Here is a 10,925-nt window from a genome sequence, read left to right as displayed (position 1 = left end):
CCAGCCAGCGGCTTCGGGGCCTCCTGCCTCGCTGCTCTCCTGCATTCTGAGAGGTCCACACCCAGCCCTCTCGGCTGCATTTCTGGTTTGGTTCTTGAGTTCGTTTCCGGTGCCAGTTCTCAGAGACAATTTAGTATCATGTCCTGTGGGTGATTCTACCCGGGTCCCATCACCTAGGGTTTTGTGCTAACTAAAAAATCTTTCATGCTTCCCAGTAAATGCTGAGTCTGACACAAGGAACCCCTCTTATCTCCTATCTCAAAACCCTGACGATTCATATAAATAAGAAGTCAGATTCTTAAACTCACAACTCAACCTGACAATCTTAAAGCTCCTTACACACACACATCTCTGCCCTGCCCTGAAATAAGGAAGTAGCACAGAGATGGCTCAAGTTGCAATTAAAATATGTGTGTGTGTGTGTGTGTTCAAAAATGGTCTCAGCTACTAAAAAACTACCAAGTAGGAAGTTGGACCTCACAGATCAAGTAAGTTTGAATGCAGGGTTCTTTCAGGCTTTATTTCACATATAAGATAAAATGGATAAAAACTAGGCACATATAAGGTTTTAATAAGATTTTATTTTGATCAAGAAAAAATGGTCTACAATTAGCTTTTGACATTTAAAATCCACTTAAACAAGGCAGATGACCAACTTCAAGTATCACAATTACTCAGCATAAAGAAACTTCAACATGTTTCTCATCTTCTACAAGGAAAAAAAAAGTCTAGAAAAGAACCAAAACAAAACTTTTGTTTTCTGTAAAATATTCTAATTCCTTAAAATGCCAAGAACTATCTACTGAAACTACATTTCAACAAGGGGCAGGATTTACCTCAAGGCCATGTTCACCTGCAACCTGCTGATAAATCTGTTAAAAAACAAAACAGAAAAAGATTTAAAAAAAAAAAATCAGACCACTGTAGCCACCATCCTTTATAATGGGCAATTAAGACAAAAAGTATAAAAATCTGTTCTTTTCTTAGCTTTACCTATATAACTCTTTACCTATATCACCAAATAACTCCTGAGCAATTAACATAAGCTTTGGCCTCCCCACCTTAACAAAGGGGAAAAGGAATATGTAAACCGCCATAGAATCCTGGTGTAGACTAACAAGGGTTCAGAGATTTAGAATACTCAGAACCTAAGGCACCCTTGTTAGATGAGATTGCAAAGTTGGTTAGAGACTTGGGATATAAAATGACACCGGTTTCTAGTAAAACTGAATCGCCTTTTCTTTGGAGAAGTATTATGTTTAATAACTGACTTCCTGTTGATTCAAACAGCAGTTTGCAAGCACTTGTACACATCCAATAAAATATTTCTGAAGCTTGTGCTTGGTCATCAGTCTGCTCTTTCCATCTTCCAGCACATGTGAAAACCTTACACGGCTCACACACTGACACCTGCCCCCAGCATGATTCACCATGACGCAGCATTCTGTAAACAACACTATACTGGTCTCCATCCAGGGAAGTTCAGCCATCTGGAGACTTCCTTGACGCTCTGAAGCCTGCACTACAGGAAGGTCCTCTCCTCCGCTTTCCTAACCAACCTCTCCAATTTCCAATCACTCTCCTATCAATTAAAGAGTAAGAGTCTCATAGGCTCACTAAGTCTCTCTTCACCCTCACTCATCTCTGTATTTACTACTCCTATTTTCTACAGGAAGATGATGCAAACTGTTATCATTGCTGTTGGTAGATAAGTAGGTCTTGAATTCATTTTGCACACAAGACCTGTTCTATCTACCTTTTCATTTAGGAGGCTAAAAGCAGAGTCAGCTTGACTTCAAGGACTCTATTTTGTTAGTCTCCAGAAGAGCATGACAAGTCCAGCTTTTAGAACACTGTCTTCTAGCATGTCAAGACACTGAGGGAATGGTCATTGATTGCTTTTATAACTTAAAGCTTTAAGAGATTTGAACTCTTACATATGCTTCCTTCACAGCAACCAACAGCTAATGAACCTAAATGCAAGATAACACTTTGTGATTTGGAAAGAGTCCATCAGTCAGGATCTTTTCTGTCAATTGGGAAGTCTCTTACAAGGAGCATTAACCATGAGCAGGGCACAACTATGCCCCAAGTCAGTAAAATGCTCCCAAATATTTTAGAAATGCTACTAAACAGTTCACGTCTTACTACTACAGAGCTTCTTTTCTGCAATTCCCCAATCCCAGAAAAAAACATTAAGCCCAACTTACTAATTGATTGCCTTTTTCTTCATTTTCTCCAGTTTGACAGATTCAGGGTTTTTTTGCTCTATTTCCACCTCACTCAAATCCTGGTGGAATTAAACTGGCATTTATGTGAGCTATGCAAATTCAATTTAACAGCTTGCAGCTGATTAAAACAACATGCAGTCACCCAGACAGAGCCAACAAAAATGTTTTCGTAGTATGAACTTGGATTCTAATCTTGCTGTCTCCCCTGTGCTCATTCCTAAACTTAAATGTGGGGATCTCTTCTTTGAAAGCCGAAGAATTGATACTTTTGAACTTTGGTGTTGGAGAAGACTCTTGACAGTCCCTTGGACTGCAAGGAGGTCCAACCAGTCCATCCTAAAGATCAGTCTTGGGTGTTCACTGGAAGGACTGATGCTAAAGATGAAACTCTAATACTTTGGCCACCTCATGCGAAGAGTTGACTCATTGGAAAAGACCCTGATGCTGGGAGGGACTGGGGGCAGGAGAAGGGGACGACAGAGGATGAGATGGCTGGATGGCATCACCGACTTGATGGACATGACTTTGAGTGAACTCCAGGAGTTGGTGATGGACAGGGAGGCCTGGCGTGCTGTGATTCATGGGGTCGCAAAGAGTCGGACACGACTGAGCGACTGAAATGAACTAAATGTCCTTATATTCAAAAAGACTGAACTGGAGACAAGAATATAATCCACTCACTGAGAAAGAAGCCAACAAACAAATTGAGGTTTCCTAGCTATGCATTTAAACAAAGCAGGAACTTAGTTTTTACACATGGATTTACTGAGTACATACATTACTTCTTGGTAAAACCATCCTATTATTCTGCCACTCAGAAGGATTTCTACCCATTCAGTTAAGGGGGAGGGAGCAGTGAGAGAAGGAAAACATGAGAAGCAAGATCCAAAAATAAGGCTAATGCTCTGGGGAAAACACCTGACAGTGTCTTCTGTACAATTTATAATTCAGCCACAGATTCCTGGAAATCTGGAATGACCACCCCCACCCCCACCCCCATTCCTTGTCCACCTGTATAAATGCCTGTATAAAAGTCACTTCTAAGAAGCACTGCCTAATTTCTCCCTCTCTCAGGCTGATTTAAGTGCCACACACTCACCTCCTTCAGAATACTTAAGTGGCTATACTGCCACCATGACCTATGTCTACTCCGCTGGACTGTTAGTCAATCAAAGGCAAGAACTGTGCCTTCTTAATTTCTGAATGATCAAATCATGGAAACAACGGTGTTCTGCTTTCAAAGTGCTCATATACCTGAAGAAAAAAAAAAAAAAAAGGGAGAGACATCAAATTGTCTTCCAAAATTACAAGCCTCTTTATTAGAAAGTGGGTTTTAAATTTCTGCATACAGGCAGGAACAGGGAGAGGGATTCTCAACCTTTCTTCTGTCCCAGTATACCTTGGATGGATTCATATTGCACCTAAATGTACACCACCTCCCTCTTCATTCCTGCTCACTTTTTCTCCCAAAGACTTGTTTAGCAATCCAAAGAGACAGCACGGTGTGGAGGAAAGAATTCTGGGTTGGAAATGAAACCTCACTTCTAGTTTGTCTCACTAACAACCTGTGTTACTTTCAGTCGGTCTCCCCTCAGAGACTATGCTTCAATCTAAGATGAAAGGAGGGGTATGACCTAGACGATCCTGTTCCACCTCTAATACCAAATGATGACCAATTCGGGAAGCTTAAAAATGACCATCTGTGAGTGTACTTTTTCAAATTAATGCAACAGGCGCTGCTACCGGGAAGGAATCATCGACTCAGAAAGGCAGGGTTCGTATAGACTTTCACGTTACATAACTTACGCAACACAGATCTCGCCCCCGTGAAATTACACCTACTTAAGTCTTTTCGTAAACTTCATTCTGGGTGTGGATTTCTCCCTTCCGTATCTATCCTCACGACTTTTCCGTGAGCTATCAAGCTCGTTTTTCAGACAAGGTCGAAAGAGCTGAGGACAATGAGTTAGTAACGAGACCTCGGTCGCTGGTGGCCTGACCCGGCGACAGATACACCGACCCCTCATCTCTAACTCCGGTTCCCTGCCGCATCCCTTGAAGGCGATGCTACAGACAGCCTACCTACAAGGTAGCTGCAGTCATCCGCCCCGCCGAGTGGCCAGAGATCAGCCTTACCTTACGCAACACAAGGAGCCTACTTCCCGGTGTCCGATGTCGGTGGCAACTCCCTTCTCCTTCCTGCAGAAAAGAGCTCCTCCCGGTTTCCGGGGCTCCCGGAGGAAGTCCCACCCCACGCGACAGCGTGAGGCGGTGCGTCGCGTAGAGGCGCCGTGCGCAGGCGCGGAGAATTAAGCTTGTGATACTGTAGGAGGTATGGTCTCCGCTGGGTAGTACAGACCGGAGGAACGCTGGACGGTGGGTAGTTGCTGGGTCCACGGCCGTGGGGAGAAGCCTGGGAGCCATTGAGCGGGGTTTGGGAGAGCGACTTGGAGACGCCATCTTCTCAGAAAATAACCCCCTTCTCCAACAGGGGTCCTCCGTGTTTCTCGCTTTGCTCCACTTGCCCCATGCTGTATTTAGTTTCTCACTGTGTTTCGGCTTTCCGTGTGGTCCCATATCTTGCCTCAGTAATGCTGAGTGTTGGCTGTGCATCTCGCAGCAGTTAGTTCATAAATGCCTGGTAATTCTTGGCCAGTAGGACTGCTGAAGCTCAACTCATTGCTTTACCAGCGACGGGATTGAGCGCCTACGTAGTACTGGAGCGGTCTGTGGGTAAAGGCACTCTTGGGGCCGGGAACGTAAATTAGAAGTTAAAGTTACTGTTGTCTTAGTTTCCTAGGGCTGTCATAAAGAAATAACACATATTGGGTGGCTTAAAGCAACATATTCCTTTTCTCACAGTTCTGGAGGCTGGAAGCCAGAAAGACTAAAGGTGTCAACAAGATCATGTTTCCTCTGAGACACTGGGTAAACCCCCTCCCCACTTGCCTCTTGGTAGTTTCTGGGTCAGTTCAGTACAGTCGCTCAGTCGTGTCTGACTCTTTGCGACCCCATGGACTGCAGCACGCCAGGCCTCCCTGTCCATCACCAACTACCATAGCTTACTCAAACTCATGTCCATTGAGTCGGTGGTGATGCCATGCAACCATCTCCTCTGTCGTCCCCTTCTGCCACGTTCAATGTCTCCCAGCATCAGGGTCTTTGACAGTGAGTCAGTTCTTTGCATTAGGTGGCAAAAGTATCGGAGCTGCAGCACCAGTCCTTCCAATGAATATTCAAGACTGATATCCTTTAGGATTGACTGGTTTGATCTCCTTGCAGTCCAAGGGACTCTCAAGAGTCTTCTCCAACACCACAGTTCAAAAGCAGCAATTCTTCGAGGCTCAGCTTTCTTTATGGTCCAGCTATCACATCCTTACATGACTACTGGAAGAACCGTAGCTTTGACTAGCCCAACCTTTGTTGGCAAAGTAATGTCTCTGCTTTTTAATATACCGTCTAGGTTGGTCATACCTTTTCGTCCAAGGAGCAAGCGTCTTTTAATTTCATGGCTGAAGTATCCATCTGCTTTTATTTTGGAGCCCAAGAAAATAAAGTCTGCCACTGTTTCCATTGTTTCCACATGTATTTGCCATGAAGTGATGGGACTGAATGCCATGATCTTTGTTTTTTGAATGTTGAGTTTTAAGCCAGCTTTTTTGCTCTCCTTTTTCACTTAATCAGGAGGCTCTTTAGTTGCTCTTCACTTTCTGCCCAAAGAGTGGTGTCATCTGCATATCTGAGGTTATTGATATTTCTCCTGGCAATCTTGATTCCAGCTTGTGCTTCATGCAGCCGGACATTTCACATGATGTGCTCTGTATATAAGTTAAATAAGCAGGATGACAGTTTACAGCCTTGTGGTATTCCTTTCCCAACTTGGAACCAGTCCGTTGTTGCATGTACGGTTCTAACTGATGCTTCTTGACCTGCATACAGATTTCTCAGGAGGCAGGTAAGGTGGTCTGGTATTCCCATCTCTTGAAGAATTTTCCACAGTTTGTTGTGATCCACTCAAAGACTTTGGTGTAATCAATAAAGCAGAAGTAGATGGTTTTTTGGAATTCTCTTGCTTTTTTTATGATCCATCAGATGTTGGCAATTTGATCTCTGGTTCCTTTGCCTTTTCTAAATCCAGCTTGAACATGTGGAAGTTCATGGTTCATGTACTGTTGAAGCATAGGTCGGAGCATTTTGAGCATTACTTTGCTGGTGTGTGAGATGAGTGCAGTTGTGCAGTAGTTTGAACATTCTTTGGTATGGCCTTTCTTTGGGATTGGAATGAAAACTGACCTTCTTCAGTCCTGTGGCTACTGCTGCGTTTTCCAAATTTGCTGCCATACTGAGTGCAGCACTTTAGCCACAGCATCTTTTAGGATTTGAAAGAGCTCAGCTGGAATTCCATCACCTCTGCTAGTTTTGTTCATATTGATGCTTCCTAAGGCCAATCTGACTTCACGTTCCAGGATGTCTGGCTCTAGGTGAGTGATCACACTATCACTCTGGGTCACGAAGATCTTTTTTGTATAGTTCTTCTGTGTATTCTTGCCACCTGTTCTTAATATCTTCTGCTTCTGTTAGGTCCCTACCATTGCTGTCCTTTATTGAGCCCATCTTTGCATGAAATGTTCCCTTGGTATTTCTAATTTTCTTGAAGAGATCTCTAGTCTTTCCCATTCTTTGTTTTCCTCTATATCTTTGCGTTGGCTTTTTTAAATCCCTTCTTGCTATTCTTTGAAACTCTTTATTCAGATGAATATATCTTTCCTTTTTCCCTCGCCTTTTGTTTCTCTTCTTTTCTCAGCTATTTGTAAGGCCTCCTCAGACAACCATTTTGCCTTTTTGCATTTCTTTTTCATGGGAATGGTTTTGATCACTGCCTCATGTATAGTATCACAAACCTGCACCCATAGTTCTTCAGGCACTCTGTCTATCAGATCGAATCCCTTGAATCTATTTGTCACTTCCACTGTATGATCGTAAGGGATTTGATTTAGGTCATACCTGAATGGTCTACTGGTTTCCACTACTTTCTTCAATTTAAGTCTGAATTTGGCAATAAGGAGTTCATGATCAGAGCCACAGTCATGTCCTCGTCTTGTTTTTGCTGACTGCATAGAGTTTCTCCATCTTTGGCTGCAAAGAATATAATCAATCTGATTTCAGTATTGACCATTTGGTGATGTCCATTTGTAGAGTCATCTCTTGTGTTGTTGGAAGAGGGCGTTTGCCATGACCAGTGCGTTCTCTTAGCAAAACTCTGTTAGCCTTTGCCCTGCTTCATTTTGTACTCCAAGGCCAAAGTTGCCTGTACTCCAGGTATCTCTTGACTTCCTGCTTTTGCATTCCAGTCCCCTATGATAAAAAGGACATCTCTTTTGGGTGTTAGTTCTAGAAGGTCTTGTAGGTCTTTATAGAACTCTTCAACTTCAACTTCTTTGGCATTAGCAGTTGGGGCATAGACTTGGATAACTGTGATACTGAATGGTTTACCTTGGAAACAAACAGAGATCATTTTGTTGTTATTGAGACTGAACCCAAGTAATGCATTTTGAACTCCTTTGTTGACTGTGAAGACTACTCCATTTCTTCTAAGGGATTGTTGCCCACAGTAGTAGATATAATGGTCATCTGAATTAAATTCGTCCATTCCAGTCTATTTTAGTTCACTGATTCCTAAAATGTCGATGTTCACCCTTGCCATCTCCTGTTTGAGCACTTCCAATTTACCTTGATTCATGGACCTAACATTCCAGGTTCCTATGCAGTATTATTCTTTATAGCATCAGACTTCCATCACCAGTCACAGCCACAACAAGGCGTTGTTTTTGCTTTGGCTCCATCTCTTCATTCTTTCTGGATCTATTTCTCAACTCTTCTCCAGTAGCATATTGTGCACCTACCAACCTCTGGAGTTTGTCTTTCAGTGTCATATCTTTCTGTCTTTTCATACTCTTCATGGGGTTCTCAAGGCAAGAATACTGAAGTGGATTGCCATTCCCTTCCCCAGTTTCTGGTGCTGTCCAACAGTCCTTGATGTTCTATGCTTGTAGCTACTCCTTACTCCAGTCTCTTAACTCTGTTCCCATTATATTTCTTCTCTTAAAAGATGGGATGTAGGGCCCAGCCTATTCCAGTATGACCTGAGTTTAACTTACTACATCTGCAATGGCACTGATTCCAGATAAAGTCGCATTCTAAGGTCCAGGAAGGACATGAATGGGAGTCGGGGAGAGGATTTGACACTATGCAACCCAGAATAGCTGTCAAAGAGCCTAAGAAGTAGGCAAGCCAAATACTGACAATCAACAGCTGTAGTACAAGTGAACTCAAACATATTTTAGTTGGATCTGAGAAGTTTTCATGGACACTGGGGCTTCCCAGGTGGCGCTAATGGTCAAGAACACACTCGCCAGGACTTCACTGGTGGTTCAGATGGTAAAGCGTCTGTCTACAATGTGAGAGACCTGGGTTCGATCCCTGGGTTGGGAGATTCCCTGGAGAAGGAAATGACAACCCACTCCAGTACTCTTGCCTTGAAAATCCCATGGACAGAGGAGCTTGGGGCAGGCTACTATCCATGGGGTCGCAAAGAGTTGGGCACGACTGAGCGACTTCACTTCAGTGCAGGAGATGTAAGAGACACAAGGTTTCATCCCTGGGTCGGGAAGATCGCCTGGCGGAGGACATGACAACCCACTCCAGTATTCTTGCCTGGAAAACCTCATGGACAAAGGAGCCTGCAGACTACAGTCCATAGGGTCACAAAGAGTCAGACACGAACGAAACGACTTAGCACACACACACAGACACACAGACACACACACACACACACACACACATTGTGAGGGGTGGGTAGAATTTGGATGTGTCATTTGTAGACCTTCACAGCATGCTTGGCAAACAGACAGCACTGACAAGCACTGATTGAAATGTAAAAAGAAGTTAGGTTAAAGCAGGAGGGATCTTGAATGCAGGCTGAAGAGTTTGGAGTCTGCTCTGTATGTTAAAAGAATAAATTGAAATGTTTCAGGATGTGGGGTTGTGCTTTGAAGATTGATTAGTAACTTGAGCCAAACTTCTGTTGTGTTACTTACTCCAATTTAAGGAGTATTAATCCCAGCCTCTAATAACCCTGTGCTTTTTCTTCCTGGTGTCCCTGCTCATGCCGTCCTTTATTTCTGAAATGCTGCTTTCAGGCCATGTGGTTTTCACTTGTTGATTTTTTTTTTTTTTGTCATGGAAATTGTGCTGTGATATGAGGTGGGGAGGAGAGTTGTTCAACTTACTATTTTTTAAAATTGGAGTATAGTTGATTTACAGTGTTGTATTTCAGGTGTACAGAAAAGTGATTCATATATATTCTCTTTCAGATTCTTCTCCATTATAGGTTATTACAAGATACTGAATGTAGTTTCCTGTACTTCAGTTCCCTATGTATCCTCTTGCTGTTTACCTATTTTATATATGGTAATGTGTATGTATTAATCCCATAGTCCTAATTTATCCCCCCTCTTCCCCTTTGGTAACCATAAGTTTGTTTTACATGTCTGTGTCTATTTTTATTTTGTAAATAAAAAATGCTTTCTATGTCTGTGTCTATTTTTGTTTTGTAAATAAAAATGTTTTGTATCATTTTTTTAGATTCCACATATAAAGGATATCGTATGCCATTTGCCTTTCTCTGACTGACTTCTCTTAATCTCTGGGTCTATCCATGTTGCTGCAAATGGTGTTATTTCATTCGTTTTATGGCTGAGTCGTAGTGCATTGCATATATGGAATATTATCTTCTTTCTCCACATCTTCTTTCTCCATCGTGTGCCCACGGGCATTTACGTTGCTTCTGTGTCTTGACTATTATAAACTGTGCTGCTGTGAACACTGGGGTACAGGGATCTTTTAGAATTGGAGCTTTTGTCTTTTCTGAGTATATGTCCAGGAGTGGAATTTTTGGATCATATGGTAACTCTGAGGTTTTTTAAGGAACCTGCAGACTGTTCTCCATAGTGGTTACATCAAATTTACATTCCCACCAACAGGATAGGAGGGTTCCCTTTTCTCCACACCCTCTCCAGCATACTTTTTGTTGATGGCCATTCTGATCTGTGTGAGGTGATACTTCATTGTAGTTTAGCCTTATTTTATATTGTTAGTATCCCCCTGATAGCACAAGCAAGCAAACAAACAACAACAAAAAACACTAGAGACCAAACTTGCATAGATACAGTCTTCTAAAGTAAAATATTTGCAAATTAATCCCATAAGCCATTTGGAACAAGAAAGCATTTATGCACTGATTTAATATTTGAAAATATGTTGCTACGAATCATTTATATAGTTTCGAGGTTTTAAAAAAACTATATGTCACCTCAGCTGATAAATGTTTTCTGAAATGATTTAGTATCTACTTAATACACTTTCAGCAAAATGGGATTGGATAAATAGCAAGTTGATAAAAGGCACCATTGTGCATACTGATGAAACATTAGAGACATTGAAGTCAGGAAAAAACAGATAGCCAGTTTCACTGCTAGTGTTTAACATGGTGTTAGATTTTGTAGCCAATGCAGCAAAACAAGAAAAAGACAAGATTGGGAAAGGAAGAAGCAAAAATATTATTTTCAGATGATGTAATTTTTCTTTCTAAAAAATGCAGGAGAATTAAATGACAAACTATTAGAACTAATTAAA

The 10,925-nt window shown here is 42.0% G+C and overlaps 1 long non-coding RNA gene and 1 other non-coding gene across 2 annotated transcripts; both read right to left on the bottom strand.

Annotated features, from left to right (window-relative positions):
* Positions 1-610: 610 nt before the first annotated feature.
* Positions 611-4,418, bottom strand: LOC138095374 (uncharacterized). The gene is made up of 4 exons (XR_011146308.1): positions 4,368-4,418; positions 3,331-3,485; positions 837-872; positions 611-728 (listed from the first exon to the last, which is right to left on the bottom strand). It is a non-coding gene; the product is annotated as an uncharacterized lncRNA (long non-coding RNA).
* LOC138095622 (small Cajal body-specific RNA 15) lies at positions 1,697-1,823 on the bottom strand. The gene has a single exon (XR_011146372.1). It is a non-coding gene; the product is annotated as a small Cajal body-specific RNA 15 (non-coding RNA).
* Positions 4,419-10,925: the final 6,507 nt, after the last annotated feature.

This window comes from Capricornis sumatraensis, chromosome 19 (genome assembly GCF_032405125.1).
Source record: "Capricornis sumatraensis isolate serow.1 chromosome 19, serow.2, whole genome shotgun sequence".
Classification (NCBI taxonomy): Eukaryota; Metazoa; Chordata; class Mammalia; order Artiodactyla; family Bovidae; genus Capricornis; species Capricornis sumatraensis.
This window is presented reverse-complemented; position numbering and strand designations above follow the sequence as displayed.